The sequence below is a fragment of the Cetorhinus maximus genome, chromosome 3, assembly GCF_964194155.1.
Source record: "Cetorhinus maximus chromosome 3, sCetMax3.hap1.1, whole genome shotgun sequence".
In the NCBI taxonomy this organism is placed as follows: domain Eukaryota; kingdom Metazoa; phylum Chordata; class Chondrichthyes; order Lamniformes; family Cetorhinidae; genus Cetorhinus; species Cetorhinus maximus.
The window spans coordinates 42995472-43013904 of record NC_135881.1 but is presented as its reverse complement, the minus strand read 5'-3'; the positions used below and the strand labels follow the sequence as shown (position 1 = coordinate 43013904).

The following is an 18433-nucleotide window of genomic DNA, read 5'->3' as shown; positions in this document are numbered from 1 at the left end:
AGTCACGATTACAGGAATGCACCTTCATCTCAAACATTTCTTCAGCCATTTTCTTATCGGTCCTTTAGTTATGATTCAGGTAAAACTGTGCATCAGCCACTGGGCTACGGGAAACAGATTTAACAGTTTAAGCTGGAGGGGCCAGTGCACAGGCGTCAGATTAAAATATCAACATGAAAGTTGCTTTAGTTTGCAAAATAGATGGAACACTTACAGCAAATATATATTTCTAGATCATCCAGCAGTTTTACACTTCTTTGCACACCTTTCAAAAAGCCTAGTAGCCAGCTGTTGACCTCATTAACCTGCCTGTATGACAGGAGTCAACATTCCTGACTCCTGACTTTTATTTTTCTCCCCCCCTCCCCCCCTACCCCTTATTTTCCTCAGCCCTGATAGAGGCTTGCCTTTCTTATAGTTCTACGGTTTTATTACTGTTAAACACAATACAGCTGTGGTTTTCAACATTCTTCTGGTTAAGGAACCTTGTAATATATTGTGAAATTCTATGGAATTCCAACCTTCTCTCTCCGCCCTCCACTACCACCCTATATATATTATAAAACAAAAATGAATCTAAAGTAAAACACCACTGAGTGACTGAATAATTATTTTTCATTACGTTTAAGAATAATGGTCTGGATTTTCATCCTCGTGACGGGCAGGGGAGTTGGGAAAATTCCTGGCTCAGCCCGCCTGCCTCGGGATGAGGTGCCTGGGGTCTGGGTACGAGCTGGAGTCGGGCCAGCCGACCCTGGAAAATGTGTGGAGGCAGCCACAGGGGCTGTTTAACAGGCTTGCCTAAGTGTCGTGGGACTTTATTCCAGTGAAAAAAAACACAATGACCCTCCAGCCCACACCCCTCACATCGCCTTCACCCTCCAAACATTTGCCAAGCTCCATCCATTCCACCTCATGCCCCCCCACCCACCCCTATACCCCTTCATGCTCCCTATGCCAAGTTCTGCCCTTCCACCTATCCCCTTAGGCCTCTCATGGCCCTTATGCCAGACTCTTCCTTTCCAACCACCCCCTGTATCGTCTCATGCCCCCCCCCATGCCAAGCTCTGGCACTTCCATGCCAATTGACGCACTGTACATTTTCTACAACCAATGAACATCACAGTGTAGAGTGGGATGTGTAAAAAAAAAGTTTTGACAAAATATAATCTATTGATAAATTTCCCCTATGCTTGAAAAAAAGTCTGGACAAAATAATAAAAGTGTCAGTCATCCAGGCCCTTTGAAGGTTTGAAGACCACAAACCACAAACACTTGAAACCACTTGACTTATATCAATAAACATTGTGAAATTGCCCACAGAAACCAGAGAGCCTGAGCTGTCAATCAAACAATGTTTCCTCTGGAGAGCATGTGTTCTGTTCGTCTCATAGTTGTCTGGGCTCTCAGCCAAATATACTTAATGAGGAGGTTGGTGGAAGGGCAGAGCTTGGCATAAGGGGATGAGAGGACTTTGGGATGGGTGGAAGGGCAGAGCCTGGCATTGGAGGCATGAGGGGACATCGGGAGTGGGTGGGGGTGTAACTTGGCATGGGGGCATGAGGGAGATGTTTTGAACCTACCTTTTAAAAGGTCCTCTCATGCACACCATGGTTCGCAACTCCTTTAAGGGCTTTTGAGCCATGACTCTTTAAAAACCTGGCCCGACACCATGAAAATTGCAGAAGCGTAGAACACACCGATCTCCACAATGGACCAGGGCAGGTCGCGAGTGCTGGATATGGGCTTCTGACAGGAAGCAGTCTGCACCCGAAAATTAGACAACCCAGAAATGGGGTTGGGAATCCCGGAATCAGAACCCGCCCACCACTTTTAAAGGGCTCCTGAGTCAACCCGACTTGATGAAAATCGAGGGCAATATACATTTTTTATTCATTCACGGGATGTGGGCTAGGCCAGCATTTATTGCCCATCCTTACTTGCCCTTGAGAAGGTGGTGGTGAGCTGCCTTCTTGAACCGCTGCAGTTCATGTAGCGTAGGTACACCCTCAGTGCTGTTAGGGAGGGAGTTCCAGGATTTTGACCCAGCAACAGTGAAGGAATGGCGATATATTTTCAGGTCAGGACGGTGAGTGACTTGGAGGGGAACTTCCAGGTGGTGGTGTTCCCATCTATCTGCTGCCCTTGTCCTTCTAGATGGCAGTGGTCGTGGGTTTGGAAGGTGCTGTCTAAGGACCCTTGGTGAATTCCTGCAGTGCATCTTGTAGATGGTACACACTGCTGCTAAGGTGCATCGGCAGTGGAGGGAGTGAATGTTTGTGGGGTGCCAATCAAACGGGCTGCTTGATTGAAAAATTGAAAAATTCGGTAAAATTTTCAAATGAGCTGTAAACTGCATGGAACTCTTTAGGGATGCTTGAGGAGCCCTTGTGTTCTGGTGAACCCTGATTGAAAAACACTGCAACACAAGCACAGCCATGCCATTCTCTGTGCTTCTTATCCTCTGGTGTTTCCACAGAGTCTGACTAGGTGTTCTAGTACATGGGTCACAAAAAGTTCGTATGCAGGTACAGCAAGTAATTGGGAAGGCTAATGGAATGCTATCTTTCTTACAAGAGGGATTGAACATAAAAGTAAGGATGTTATGCTTCAGTTATATAGGGCATTGATGAGACCGCACCTCGAATACTGTGTGCAATTTTGGTCTCCTTATTTAAGGAAGGATGTAAATGCATTGGAGGCAGTTCAAAGGAGGTTTACTAGATTAATACCTGGAATGAGTGGGTTATCTTATGAGTTAAGGTTGGACAGACTGGGCTTGTTTCACTGGAGCTTAAAAGAATGAGTGGTGATTTGATTGAAGTATACAAGGTCCTGAGTGGCCTTGACAAGGAGGACATGGAAAGGACGTTTCCTTTTGTGGGTGAGCCCAGAATTAGGGGGCACTGTTTTAAAATTAGGGGGTCGCCCTTTTAGAACAGAGATGAGGAGAATTTTTTTCTCTCAGAGGGTTGTGTGACTTTGGAACTCTCTGCCTCAGAAGGTGGCGGAGGCGGGGTCATTGAATATTTTTAAGACAGAGGTAGATAGATTCTTGTTAGGCAGCGGAATCAGAGGTTATCGGGGGTAGATGGGAATGTGGAAATCGAGACACAAGAAGATCAGCCATGGTCTTATTGAATGGCAAAGCAGGCTCGAGGGGCCGAATGGTCTACTGTTCTTATTTGTTATGTTCTTATGTTCTTATGACACAGTTGCCTAGGTTTCCCCTTCATCATTTTCCTGCCATTATCCAGCTCCCTGGAACTACCATTACATGGATCTGTTCCTAACTTTCTGGACGCAGCCAGTACAACTATGTCAATGTTTTACAAAAACAGAAAATGCTGCAAACACTCAGCAGGTCTGGCAGCATTTGCAGGGAGAGAAACAGAGTTAACTTTTCAGACCAAAGACCTTTCTTCAGAACTGAAGAAAGATAGAAATACAATAGGTTTTGAGCAAGTGCAAAGCTTGCTCAAAAGAATAAAAGGGAAGGTCTGCGATAAGGTGGAGGGTGAGAGAGATCAACTGATGAAAGATTTGATGGTACAAAAGGCAAAGGTAATGCTTGTGGCAAAGAAACAAAAGATTTGCCCAGAGTGGTTGTGAGTGCCAGAATAATGAATAGCTGTGTCTGAAAGCAAAAACATGCCAAAAACAAGAATCAAAATGGTGGGACAGAGATAAGGTCTGAAACTATTGAACTCAGTGTTGAGTCCAGAGGCCTGTAAAGTGCCTAATCGGAAGATGAAGTACTGTTCCTCAAGCTTGCGCTAGGCTTCACTGGAACAGTGCAACAGGCTAAGGATGGAAACATCTGCATGAGAGCAAGGTGGAGAATGATAACGACAGGGAACCAGAAATTCAGAGTCATGCTTGCAGACAGAGTGAAGGTATACTCCAGAGCAGTCACCCAGTCTGTATCTGGTCTCCCCAGTGTAGAGGAGACCACAGTGTGAGCAGCAAATGCAATATACTAAATTGAAAGAAGTACACATAAACTGCTGCTTCACCTAGAAGGGGTGTTTGGGGCCTTGGATGGTGAGGAACGAGGAGGTAAAAGGACAGGTGTTACTCCTCCTGTGTTTGCATGGGAAGGTGCTGTGGGTTAAGGACAAGGTGTTGGAGGTGATTGAGGAGTGGACCAGAGTGTTGTGGAGGGAATGATCTATTCGGAATGCTGACACGGGAGGGGAGGGGAAGATGTGCTTGATTTCATTTTTTAGGGTTTTGAACAGCTGAATGACCTAGCCCTGTTCCTGTGTGTAATGCTTACCAAGCTTCCACCTCCATATTGATGTGTGATGCTCCATTTTGTGCTCCATCCTAACTCTCCTAACATGATTTTAAGACCATAAGACATAGGAGCAGAAATTAGGCCATTCAGCCCATCGAGTCTGCTCTGCCATTCAATCATGGCTGATAAGTTTCTCAACCCCATTCTCCCGTCTTCTCCCCGTAACCTTTGTTCCCCTTACTAATCAAGAACCTATCTATCTCAGTCTTAAATACACTCAATGACCAGGCCTCCACAGCCCTCTGTGGCAATGAATTCCATAGATTCACCACTCTCTGGCTAAAGAAGTTTCTCCTCATCTCTGTTCTAAAAGGTCTTCCCTTTACTCTGAGGCTGTGCCCTCAGGTCCTAGTCTCTCCTACTAATGGAAACATCTTCCCCACGTCCACTCTATCCAGGCCTTTCAGTATTCTGTAAGTTTCAATCAGATCCCCCCTCATCCTTCTAAACTCCATCAAGTATAGACCCAGAGTCCTCAAACGTTCCTCATATGTTAAGCCTTTCATTCCTGGGATCATTCTCGTGAACCTCTCCAGGGCCAGAACATCCTTCCTGAGATACGGGGCCCAAAATTGCTCACAATATTCTAAATGTGGTCTGACCAGAGCCTTATAAAGCCTCAGCAGCATATCCCTGCTTTTATATTCTAGTCCTCTTGAAATAAATGCCAACATTGCATTTGCCTTCCTAACTACCGACTCAACCTGCAAGTTAACCTTAAGAGAATCCTGGACTAGGACTCCCAAGTCCCTTTGCACTCCAGATTTCTGAATTCTCTCCCCATTTAGAAAATAGTCTATGCCTCTATTCTTCCTACCAAAGTGCATGATCTCACACTTCCCCACATTGTATTCCATCTGCCACTTCTTTGCCCATTCTCCTAACCTGTCCAAATCCTTCTGCAGCCTCCCCGCCTCCTCAATATTACGTGTCCCTCCACCTATCTTTGCATCATCTGCAAACTTAGCCAGGATGCCCTCAGTTCCTTCATCTAGATCATTAATGTATAAAGTGAAAAGTTGTGGTCCCAACACTGACCCCTGCGGAACTCCACTAGTCACCGGCCGCCATCCTGAGAAGGACACCCTTATCCCCACTCTCTGCCTCCTGCCAGACAGCCAATCTTCTATCCATGCTAGTACCTTGCCTCTAACACCATGGGCTCTTATCTTACTGAGCAGCCTCCTGTGCGGCACCTTGTCAAAGGCCTTCTGGAAGTCCAAATAGATAACATCCATTGGCTCTCCTTTGTCTAACTTATTCATTACCTCCTCAAAGAATTCTAACAGATTTGTCAGGCATGACCTCCCCTTGATGAAACCATGCTGACTTTGCCCGATTTTACCATGCACTTCCAAGTATTCTGAAATCTCATCCTTAATAATGGACTCTAAAATCTTACCAACGACCGAGTTCATGCTAATCGGCCTGTAATTTCCCGTCTTTTGCCTCACTCCCTTCTTAAACAGGGGGATAACATTAGCGATTTTCCAGTCCTCTGGGACCCTCCCTGACTCCAGTGATTCCTGAAAGATCACCACTAATGCCTCCATTATCTCTTCAGCCATCTCCTCCAGAACTCAGGGATGTAATCCATCTGGTCCAGGTGATTTATCCTCCTTCTGGACTTCCAGAAGGCTTTTGACAAGGTGCCGCACAGAAGGATGCTCAGTAAGATAAGAGCCCATGGTGTTAGAGGCAAGGTACTAGCATGGATAGAAGATTGGCTGTCTGGCAGGAGGCAGAGAGTGGGGATAAGGGCGTCCTTCTCAGGATGGCGGCCGGTGACTAGTGGAGTTCCGCAGGGGTCAGTGTTGGGAACACAACTTTTCACTTTATACATTAATGATCTAGATGAAGGAACTGAGGACATCATGGCTAAGTTTGCAGATGATACAAAGATAGGTGGAGGGACAGGTAATATTGAGGAGGCGGGGAGGCTGCAGAAGGATTTAGATAGGTTAGGAGAATGGGCAAAGAAGTGGCAGATGGAATACAACGTGGGGAAGTGTGAGATCATGCACTTTGGTAGGAAGAATAGAGGCATAGACTATTTTCTAAATGGGGAGAGAATTCAGAAATCTGGAGTGCAAAGGGACTTGGGAGTCCTAGTCCAGGATTCTCTTAAGGTTAACTTGCAGGTTGAGTCGGTAGTTAGGAAGGCAAATGCAATGTTGGCATTTATTTTGAGAGGACTAGAATATAAAAGCAGGTATGTGCTGCTGAGGCTTTATAAGGCTCTGGTCAGACCACATTTAGAATATTGTGAGCAATTTTGGGCCCCGTATCTCAGGAAGGATGTTCTGGCCCTGGAGAGGGTCCAGAGAAGGTTCACGAGAATGATCCCAGGAATGAAAGGCTTAACATATGAGGAACGTTTGAGGACTCTGGGTCTATACTCGATGGAGTTTAGAAGGATGAGGGGGGATCTGATTGAAACTTACAGAATACTGAAAGGCCTGGATAGAGTGGACGTGGGGAAGATGTTTCCATTAGTAGGAGAGACTAGGACCTGAGGGCACAGCCTCAGAGTAAAGGGAAGACCTTTTAGAACAGAGATGAGGAGAAACTTCTTTAGCCAGAGAGTGGTGAATCTATGGAATTCATTGCCACAGAAGGCTGTGGAGGCCTGGTCATTGAGTGTATTTAAGACTGAGATAGGTTCTTGATTGGTAAGGGGAACAAAGGTTATGGGGAGAAGACGGGAGAATGGGGTTGAGAAACTTATCAGCCATGATTGAATGGCAGAGCAGACTCGATGGGCCGATTGGCCTAATTTCTGCTCCTATGTCTTATGGTCTTATGGTCTTCAGACCTTTCAGTTTTCCTAGCACCTTCTCCTCGGTAATGGCCACCATACTCACCTCTGCCCCCCGGCTCTCTTGAACTTTGGGGATGTTAGTCGTGTCTTCCACCGTGAAGACTGACGCAAAGGACCTATTCAGTTCCTCCGCCATTTCTTTGTTCCCCACTACTACTTCTCCAGCGTCATTTTCCAGCAGCCCAATGTCCATTTTTGCCTCTCTCTTACCCTTTATATATCTAAAAAAAACTTTTGCAATCTTCTTTTATATTACTGGCTAGTTTAACCTCATATTTAATCTTCTCCCTCCTTATTTCTTTTTTAGTTGTCCTCTGTTGGTCTTTGTAGGCTTCCCAATCCCCTGGTTTCCCACTGCTCTTCGCTTGTATGCTTTCTCTTTAGCTTTTACGCTGTCCCTGACTTCCCTTGTCAGCCATGGTTGCCTCATCCTCCCTTTAGTATGCTTCTTCATCCTAGGGATGAATTTTTGCTGTGTCTCCCAAATTACTTCCTGAAACTCCTGCCATTGCTGTTCCACTGTCTTTCCTGCTAGGCTCATCTCCCAGTCAATTCTGGCCAGCTCCTCCCTCATGCCTCTATAGTTGCCTTTATTCAACTGTAATACCATTACATCTGAGTCCAGCTTTTTCCTCTCAAATTGCAGGGTAAATTCTATCATATTATGGTCACTTCCTCCTAAGGGTCCCTTCACCTTAAGCTCCCTTATCAAATCTGCCTCATTACACATCACTAAATCTAGAATTGCCTATTCGCTAGTGGACTCCACCACAAGCTGCTCCAAAAAGCCATTTTGTAGACATTCCACAAATTCCTTTTCTTGGGATCCACTACCAACTTGATTTTCCCAGTCTACCTGCATATTGAAATCCCCCATGATCACTGTAACCTTGCCTTTCTTACACACCTTTTCTATCTCCTGGTGTATCTTGTGCCCCACATCCTGACTACTGTTCGGAGGCCTGTACATAACTCCCATTATGGTTTTTTTACCTTTGCGGTTCCTCAACTCTACCCACACAGATTCTACATCATCTGGCCCTACGTCGTTTCTTGCTATCGATTTAATTTCATTTCTTACTGACAAAGCAACCCCACCCCCTCTGCCAACCTGCCAATCTTTTCGGAAGGATGTATATCCTTGGATATTTAGCTCCCAGTCCTGATCCCCTTGCAGCCATGTCTCCGTGATGCCCACCATATCATACCTGCCAATTTCAATCTGCGCCACAAGCTCATTTACCTTATTTCGTATACTGCGATACAACACCTTCAGTCCTGTATTTCCCGTCCCCCTTCTCATTGTTGTCCCTTTATCTGATGTACTTGAAGTTAGATTCCTAGCCCTTTCCAAACACTCTGTCCTATTTTGTGTTCTGGAGACCTTAATAGCCTCTCCTGGGCTCTCCTTTCTTTTCAGTTTTTTCATAGTTTTCCATGAAGTTGAATCCACCCCCCACCCACACGCTAACCTGCTGCTTTGTTTCCCATTAGTCATACTTCTTGAAGTTTTACCCTTCGCTTCCCCCCACTTTCTAGTTTAAAGTCCTGTTGACCACCCTATTTACCCTTTTCGCTAGAACATTGGTCCCAGATCGGTTCAGGTGGAGACCGTCCCAACGGTACAGATCCCTCCTGTTCCAATACTAATGCCAGTGCCCCACGAAATGGAACCCCTCTTTCCCGCACCACTCCTTTAGCCACATGTTTACTTTCCTTATTCTCGCGTCCCTATGCCAATTTGCACGTGGCTCGTGTAGTAATCCGGAGATTATAATCCTTGAGGACCTGTTCTTTAATTTAGTTCCTAGTTCCTGATAATCCCCAAACAGGTCCTCTTTCCTAGTCTTACCTATGTTATTTGTCCCGACATGGACCACAACAACTGGATCCTCCCCCTCCCTCTCCAAAATCCTTTCAAGCCGGTCAGAGATGTCCCTCACCCTGGCACCGGGCAGGCAACATACCATGCGGGACTCTTAATCCTGTTTACAAAGGATGTTATCAATTCCCCTAATTATAGAATCCCCTACAACTACCACTTGTCTTTTTGCTCCCCCCTCTTGAATGGCCTCCTGTGCCACGGTGCCGTGGTCAGCTGGCTCATCCTCCCTACAGCCCTGTTCCTCATCCACACAGGGAGCAAGTACCTCGTACCTGTTGGACAAGGTCAAGAGCTGAGGCTCTTCTGTTCCTGAACACAGGATCCCTCTGCCTGCCTCAGTTGCAGTCACACCCTGCTGACCCTGACCACTGACCGAACTTGAGGTACTTAATCTACCGGGTGTGACCGCCTCCTGAAACAAAGTGTCCAGGTAACTCTCCCCCTCCCGGATGTGCCGCAGCGTCCGGAGCTCAGACTCCAGCTCATCAATTCTGAGCTGGAGTTCCTCCAGCAACCAACACTTGCTGCAGATGTGGTCACTGCGGCTCGCAGTGGGATCTGCCAGCTCCCACATCATACAGCTACAGCACATCACCTGCCCAGCCATCTCGACTTAGTTAATTAATTTATTAATTAGCTTTGCAGTGTTTCTTTTCAAATTTGGTGCAGATTTCCTACTAACTAATCAGGTCACAGCTTTCCTGTAACGTCACTTTTTCAGTTTTATCCAGTGTCTCCGCTGCTCTCCTCGCGCTCTTTTAACCTGTGTCTCCGCTCTCCTCGCGCTCCTTTATCCTGTATCTCTGCCGCTCTCCTTGTGCTCCTTTATCCTGTGTCTCTGCCGCTCTCCTTGCTCTCTTTTATCCTGTGTCTCCGCTCTCCTCGTGCTCTTTTGTCCTGTGTCTCCGCTCTCCTCGCGCTCCTTTATCCTGTGTCTCTGCTGCTCTCCTTGCGCTCTTTTATCCTGTGTCTCCGCCAAAGAGGATGTCTGCAGACTCATGCTTCTGGTGTTTGGACTGCTTGATGAGTATTGATATGCTTTCTGCAACACGCACCTTAACCCTTGATGATGGCATTATGGAAGTTCTCTGCTTAAAGAAAGGGCAATGTATAAATGCTGCAGCCAATGGCTGTGACTCCAGCAACGGGGCCTGAATGGACCTTTGCGGCACAGGTGCAAATGTGAGTGAGTATAAAATGGTACCAAGAAGAAATTGAGTTCTGGGCTTGCACGAAGCAGCAGTTTCCTCTAATTCACTCCTTCAATGGCCTCAACTCCAATTATTTGGCGGGCTTATTCCAGCCCTCCATCAGGTACACCATCCTCTCCGCCATAAACACTGAGTCCCTTTAAGAACTGCTCCACTCCCAGTTGTTCATCTCTTAAGTCGCTCAACGTTCCCCAGGAACAGGAAACATGCACAAAGAGTTTACGTAATATCACGTGAGTCAGTCGATCCCACAGAAACTGACCTACGAACAAGTGCGAGCACCAGTCACTTTTCGATCTCAGCATCGAAGCGGCCTTATAATTGGGCAGAGATGGGGATTTCATTTGGTTTGCGTTGATAAAGATATCTCTGTGGACAATAAGGGAGTACAAATAAATGTTCTGTCACCTTTAGCAGGGGTGTATTAGTGCGGTGTCTGCATGCCAGAAATTCAACGGTATTAATTGTAAAGGAAATACATCTTCATGAGAATGTTTGTGTCCTTTGCTTTTAGTTTAGATTTAAATACTCTGCTGATGCCTTGGACCTGAGACAAAAATAACTCATGGCGATCCTGGTAATCCTTCCCTTCCCTTCCATGAAGGTGCTGCCCATTTATGGTATCCCACGCACTCTGTAGAATGGAGTAATGCATATTCTAAAATAAAGATCTACGCATAAATGAGATTGATGGGTCAGCAATACAAAAATCACATAAGTTTTGGTAAATTGTTTTAAATTATCATTGGCTCTACATCTGGTCTTAGCATTTGGGACATGTCAGATGGGCCTTTCATTGCTGCTGACAATCTTTGGCAAAGATCGTCAAATCCAAGAGAATTGCACCCTGGTGATGTGAAACCATGGCATAAATAATTTTCAAAGAGACTTTCAGCATTAATGTGGCGTGAAATGGCACTTTATAGCACTGAATAGAATCTATGAAATAGTGGCCTGGCGGACTGTGCACCAGTGCCAACACCAGACCTATTAATGTCACAATCATTGGGAATGACAAAGATTGCAAGCCCATTAGCAGGAGTGACTTACCTCATTATAGGTCAGGTTTTTAAATTAACATGAAAGGCACTTGCCACTTCTGAGCAAAATCTTGGTTAAAAACAATCCAGCCACTAAGGCTGCTCCCAGCTCAATTGACTTGTTGGTGCAATATGTGACTTTTTTTTAAAATGAGGCATTATTATGCCTTGATGGGCAGCTGGGGAAGGTCCAGGGGAGCCTGTAATCAGTGAAGATCCTGGCAGGGCTGGGAACGCAGGGGCCCTGCAGCTCTAACAGCAGGGGCTGATTCAAGTATTCCTCTTCTTCATTTGCATGCTGCTCTTTGGCAAGATGACCTGCACAGAGCCTACTTCCCCATATATGCCAATGACACCCAGCTCTATCTCTCCAATGCCTTTCTTCACACCATCATTAAATCGGTGCTGTCAGAATGCTTGTCTCGAGTCCAATGACAACATTGTGCATTTATATGGTGTCCTTAACACAGAAACACAACCCACAGTGAATCACAGAAGCATGGACCATAATTTCCTCCAACAAAACTGGGAATACCAAAGCCATTGGCCTGAACTTTACCTTTGGCGGGCATGCCCGATCGGCGGACTCGGAAGCGATCGGGAAACAGGCCCTTGATTGCAATCGGCCCCCAAACGCAATTTCACTCTGGCTGGCCAATTAACGCGCTAAAAAGCTCAGCGCTGTCGGGGTGGGGGTGGGGGTGGGAAGAGGGCGGGCAATGATGTTTCCGTGGGTGAGCGCTGCGAGAAAGCTCCCCAAAGGCGGACAGCTGCCTCAGGGAGTTGCAGGCCTGAAAATTATCCAATAAAGGTTTAAAAAGCTGCAAACAAATGTCCATGCATCGCAATCAAGCACCTGAAAATATAGCTGATAAAAATGCTGTCCACAGATATTTATCTTTGTTTTATTTCATAACGGAGATTTCAACCCGCCCTTGGATGAGGTTTGATGAAAAATGTAAAGGCCGTCTGGCTGATTCACCCATCCGCCAACCGTAAGGTTGAATGGGCCACAAAAAAATCGGAGAGAGCTGCGCCATTAATGGGCTTAATTGCTCTCTTAATTTTTGGCGGGGCCGCTTCCGACTTTGGTGCACGCCTGCCGAGCGAAATATCGCGCGGGTGCACGATGACTTTCAGGCGCTCACCCAACTTTTCTTGCGCGATTTTATGCCTGATTGGGTCGGATATGTGCCTGCCTCTGGGATGTAAAATTCAGCCAATTGTCTTCCGTCTCAGCCACAAACTCCATTCCTTGGCCACCAATTTCTTCTCATCTTCTCACATTCTAGTTAACAAGGAGGAGTGTGAAATATTAGATACAATAAGCATAGCAAGAGAGGAAGTGCTGGAGGGACTGGCGTCCTTGAAGGTGGCTAAATCACCAAGGCCGATGGATTGTATTCCAGGTTGTTGAAGGAAGCCAGAGAGGAAATAGAGAATGCTCTGAGGATCATTTTCCAATCCTCACTAGATACAGACGAGGTCCCAGAGGATTGGAGGTCTGCAAATGTTGTACCGTTATTTAAAAAAGGGTGTGAGGGATAGGCCAGAAAGTTATTGGCTGGTTAGCCTGACTTCGGTGGTGGGCAAATTATTGGAAACAATTCTGAGAGACAGGATATACTGTCGCTTAGAAAGGCACAGATTGGTCTTGGTCAGCATGGTTTTGTTAGGGGAAGATCGTGTCTTATTAACATAATAGAATTTTTTGAGGCAGTTACAAGGAGGATTGATGAGGGAGGGTAGTGCAGTGGATGTTGTCTACATGGATTTCAGTAAGGCATTTGCAAGGTCCCAAATGGCAGACAGGTCAGAAAAGTGAGATCTCAGGTGACGGATTGGATCCAAAATTGGCTCAGTAATAGGAAACAAAAGGTAATGGTGGATGGATGTTTTTGCAAATGGAAAACGGTTTCCAGCGGTGTTCCACAGGGCTCAGTGTTGGGGCCCTTGCTGTTTGTTATATATATTAATGATTTAAATGTGGGAGGCATTGTTGGGAAATTTGCAGATGACACAAAAATTGGCTGTGTAGTTGATAGTGAAGAAGATAGCTGTGGACTCCAGAATGATATCAATGGTTTGGTTGTGTGGGTGGAGAAGTGGCAAATGGAATTCAATCCGCAAAAGTGTGAGGTAATGCATTTGGGGAGGGCAAACAAAGCAAGGGAACACTCAATAAATGGGAAGTTATTGAGAGGGATTGAGGAAGTGAGACACCACAGGTCCTTGAAAATGACAGGACAGGTGGACAAGGTGGTCAAGAAAGCATATGGAATGCTTTCCTTTATTGTGCGAGGTATTGAATACAAAAGGGATGTAATGATGGAACTGTATAAAATGCTGGTTAGCCAAAGCTGGAATTTTTTGTACAGTTCTGGTCACCATGTTACAGGAAGAACATAATTGATCTGGAGATAGTGCAGAGGAGACTTACAAGAATGTTGCCAGGGCTTGAAAATTGCAGCTGTAAAGAGAGATTGGACAGGCTAGGGTTGTTTTCCTTAGAACAGAGGAGGCTAAAGGGTGACCTAATTGAGATGTACAAGATTATGAAGGGCCTACATAGGGTAGACAGGAAAGACTTGTTTCCCCTAGCTGAGGGGTTAATTACAAGGAGGCATAGATTTAAGGTGATTGGTAGAAGGATTAGAGGGAACATGAGGAAAAACTTTTTCACCAAGAGAATGGTGAGCATCTGGAATTCACTGCCTAAGTTGGTGGTTGAGGCTGAAATGCTCAACTCAATTAAAAAGTACCTGGAACTACATCTGAAGTGCTGTAACCTGCAAGGCTATGGATCAGGTGCTGGAATGTGGGAGTAAAATGAGCAGCTAGTTTCTTTTTTCTCTTTTTGGCTGGGGCAGACACGATGGGCTGAATGGCCTCTTTCTGCACCATATCTTTTCTATGGTTCTATGGTTCGTTCCAGGATCGCCTGGCCTGACTCCCAGGGCACCCAGAATGAATATATGACCTTTGGGCCACTTTCTTCGGAATTGGGTTTGCAGAGCCGGGAAATGTCCCAACTCTGCACTCCTGACCCGAGAGCAAAAATTCAGGCCCTTCACATTATTCCAAATGAAGTCCCAATCACCTTTAAACCCATTCATTTGCATACTCATTGTCTTTCATTCCACAATACTTCACAATTAAAATTCCCGTCTATCGTCTTGCATTTCTCTATCTGTGTAACCTACTCAAACACTAAACCCAACCCCAAATTCTCCAATGCCTTCTCTGTATCTGCCCACTCACTCCTTTTTCTATGCTACTGGTGATATATAGATGTTGTTGTTACTAGAGTTGTATCATGTGCGCAAATTGCTTTAGAGGCGACTGTTAAACTCACGTGGAATAAAATTCACTTCTTTGCATTGAGACTATGCCTAAGCCAAGCTGTTTACGGTGATTATTAAATGTGGCTCGCTTTTAATGTTTATGTCTTGAGCAATTTTCAATAACTTTTTTCATATGCTTGATATAATTTAGAAGTCGAGTAAACTGGCAACTCACTTGGGAAAGTAAAACGGGCATTTAACCTCCAGGCTGAACTGGCACTCAAACATATAGCTTGCAGGTTAGTGTCAACAGTCATCGGCCTGTAAAAAATATACCACTTCAAACTAGCATAGTGGAAAGGAATGACTGATACAAAAACTGTCCCACCCTTAAACGCACCGCTATCTTACCAAGACTCAGAGTTTACTTGGAAGATAGCAGAACCACACAGGAGAGGAAGAGGGACAATGGTGTTGAAAATTGGTGAGCAAAAATTAATCTGGTTCCAGCAAAGGCACATCGAGCTGACATTGAGATGGAAAAGCCGCAGCACAGCTGAGGCAGCTGACGTATGTCTAAAAGCAAGAGTACAACTGTGTGTAGAGGGATGGGAAATACAAGTTCCGAACATATACAAACATGCAACATACGAATTGGGAGCAGTAGGCCACTCGACCCCTCGAGCCTGTTCCACAATTCAATAAGATCGTGGCTGATCTGATTTCTCCACATTCCACTCTAACCCCTATAACCTTTCACCCCCTTACATATCAAGAATCTATCTATCCCTGCCTGAGAAATATTCAAAGGCGCTGCTTCCACCACCTTTTGAGGAAGAGAATTCCAAAGACTCACAACCTTCAGTGAGAAAAAATTTCTCCTCATTTCTGTCTTAAATGGGCAACTCCTTATTTTTAAACAGCGACCCCTGATTTTAGATTCACCCACAAGAGGAAACATCCTTTCTACATCCACCCTGTCAAAACCCCTCAGGATCTTATATGTTTCAATCAAGTCGCCTCTTCCTCTTCTAAACTCCAGCAGATACAAGCCTAGTCTGTCCAATCTTCCCTTATAAGAAAACCTGCCCATTGCAGGGATTTGTCTAGTAAACTTTCTCTGAACTACTTCCAACGCATTTACATCCTTCCTTAAATAAGGAGACTGGTACTGTACACAGTACTCCAGATGTAGTCTCACCAATGCCCTGTACAACTGAAGCAGAGCCTCACTACTTCTCTATTGAATTCCCCTCATGATAAACAATAACATTCTATTAGCCTTTTTAATTACTTGCTGTACCTGCATACTAACCTTTTGCAGTTCATGCACTAGGACATCCAGGTCCCTCTGTGTCTCAGAGCTCTGCAATCTCTCGCCATTTAGATAATATGCTTCTTTTTTATTCTTCCTGCCAAAATGGACAATTTCAAATTTCCCCACATTATACTCCATTTGCCAGATCTTTGCCCACTCACTTAACCTAGCAATATCCCTTTGTATCCTCCTTATGTCCTTTTCACAACTTCCCTTTTAGAATTATGCAATAATATAGCTCAAATTAGCCCTTTCAGACCATTATGTCTGTGCCGGCTCTTTGATAGAGCCATCCAACTGGTCCTAATATCCCGCGCTTTTCCCATATCCCTGCAATTATTTCTTCTTCAGGTATTTATCCAATTCCTTTTTGAAGGCTAACTCTGTACCCACCCCCTATTAAGCAATACATTCAAAATCATAACCACTCATTGCATAACAAACCTTTTCCTCACATCACCTCTGGTTCTTTTGCCAATCACCGTAAAGCTATGGTCTCTGGTTATTGACCATTCAGCCATTGGAATTAATTTCTCTTTATTTACTTTATTTAAATCCGTCACAATTTAAGCACCTCAGTCAAACGTCCTCTTAGCTTTCTCTGCTTTAAGGAGAACTGCACTAGCTTCTCCAGGCCCTCAACCCTGAAACTATTCTAGTAAATCCCTTCAGTACCCTCTACATAGTGTTCACATCCTTCCTAAAGTGGGGCTTCCAGAATTGCGTACAATACTCCAATTAGGGCCACATCTGTTTTTTATACCGGTTTAGCATTACTTCTTGGCTTTTGTACTCTATGCATCTATTTCATACACTGAAGCACTAACTGCATTCAGGCAAAATCAAGGTTCTGTGTGCTGAGAAAATATACAGTATTACCCAGACTCCATGATGCCCTTTGGAACCAATGGAGGAAAGGCTTTACTGAGTAACAAGCTAAGTCATATTCTCCACTCCAAATATTTCCAGTCTAGCAGTAAAAATTTGGATTGATATGCTCACATTTAAGTTATATGGCAGAAATTCAATTTCAAAATTTGTGGATGATACCAAATTGCGGGTTATACTTAATACAGCAGAAGACGACAAGAAAACATAAAGAAACATTTATAGCATCACATGTAAATGGCAAATTAATTTCAATACAGATATATGTGAGGTGGTGGATTTTGGTATGAGAAATAAGAGACCACATACTTCTTGGGAATGAAGAGTCTAAAGAGGGTAGATGAACAAGGGAATCCAGATGTTCAGATTCACAAATCATTAAACATAGCAATGCAAGTTAACAAGGCTCTCAAAAAATGGAAACTGAGCACAAGAGTTCATTTCCAGATAATTATAATTGAAACTCGGACCTATTATTTAAATATGTACACATCCTTGGCTAGACCGCGCTGTACTATGTACAGTTTCACTTTCCATTAAAAAAGATAGAGAAACTGCATTAGAGCACGCCAGAACTGAGAACATATGAGTGTCAGCTAGGAAAGACTGTACAGTTTGTGACTCTTTTCTCTAGAAAGGAAATGGTGGGGGCGGGTGGGGTGGGGGGGCGGTCACCTAATTGAGGTATTTAAATTTGTGAAGAGGTTTGATAGGATCAATGTAGACAAGACATTTCCAGTTGTGGGTAAGTCCAAAACCCGGGCCCAGGTTTTCGCTGAGTCAGGCTGACTCGGGGGCCCTTTAAAGATGGCGTGACCTGATTCTGGGATTTGCACTGCCATTCCCGTCTCCGGCAATTTTCACCAGCACAGGATGAGGGTGCTTGCAGTCAGCTCATATGCAGCAGTCCCGTCTTTGCTGGCTCCCATTGTGGGGCAGAGCAGTTCAATACCCCCTACCCCATCGCCCTCACAATTTTAGTGGAGCTGGGCTCCTTCAGAGGAGGCGTGCACCAAGGGGGAGCTCCAGTCCCAACTGCGGAGCCAAGCAAAAATAGCCACTTGCTCTTGGAATTCTTTCATTGACAGGCCTTGAAATACAAAAAAAGAAATTGTTTCAGTAGTTAGATGCTGCACTGTAAGTTTTTTCAAATTCATCCTTTCATGTGGATGTGGGCGTCGCTGGCTAGGTCATTATTGCCCATTTATTGCCCATCCCTAATTGCCCTTGAAAAGGTGGTGGTGAGCTGCCTTCTTGAACCGCTGCAGTCCATGTGGTGTACCCACAGTGCTGTTAGGAAGGGAGTTCCAGAATTTTGACCCAGCGACAGTGAAGGGATGGTGAAATATTTCCAAGTCAGGATGGTGAGTGACTTGGAGGGGATCTTGCAGGTGGTGGTCCCATGCTTCTGCTGCCCTTGTCCTTCTAGATGCTGGGGTTTGAGGGTTTGCAAGGTGCTGTCGGAGGAGCCTTGGTGAGTTGCTGCCATGCATCAGTGTGGAGGGAGTGATGCTTTAGGTGGTGGATGGGTTGCCAATCAAGCCGGCTGCATCTTCCTGGATGGTGTCAAGCTTCTTGGCGTTGTTGGAACTGCAGTCATCCAGGCAAGTGGAGATCATTCTATCACATTCCTGACTTGTGCCTTGTGGATGGTGAACAGGCTTTGGAGAGCCAGGAGGTGAGTTA

At 45.1% G+C, this 18433-nt stretch overlaps 1 protein-coding gene across 4 annotated transcripts in view; it reads left to right on the top strand.

Annotated features, from left to right (window-relative positions):
- The window catches only part of jcada (junctional cadherin 5 associated a), a 258299-nt gene that overhangs the window by 117500 nt on the left and 122366 nt on the right, over positions 1 to 18433 (top strand). The gene's annotated exons all lie outside the window — the stretch shown is intronic.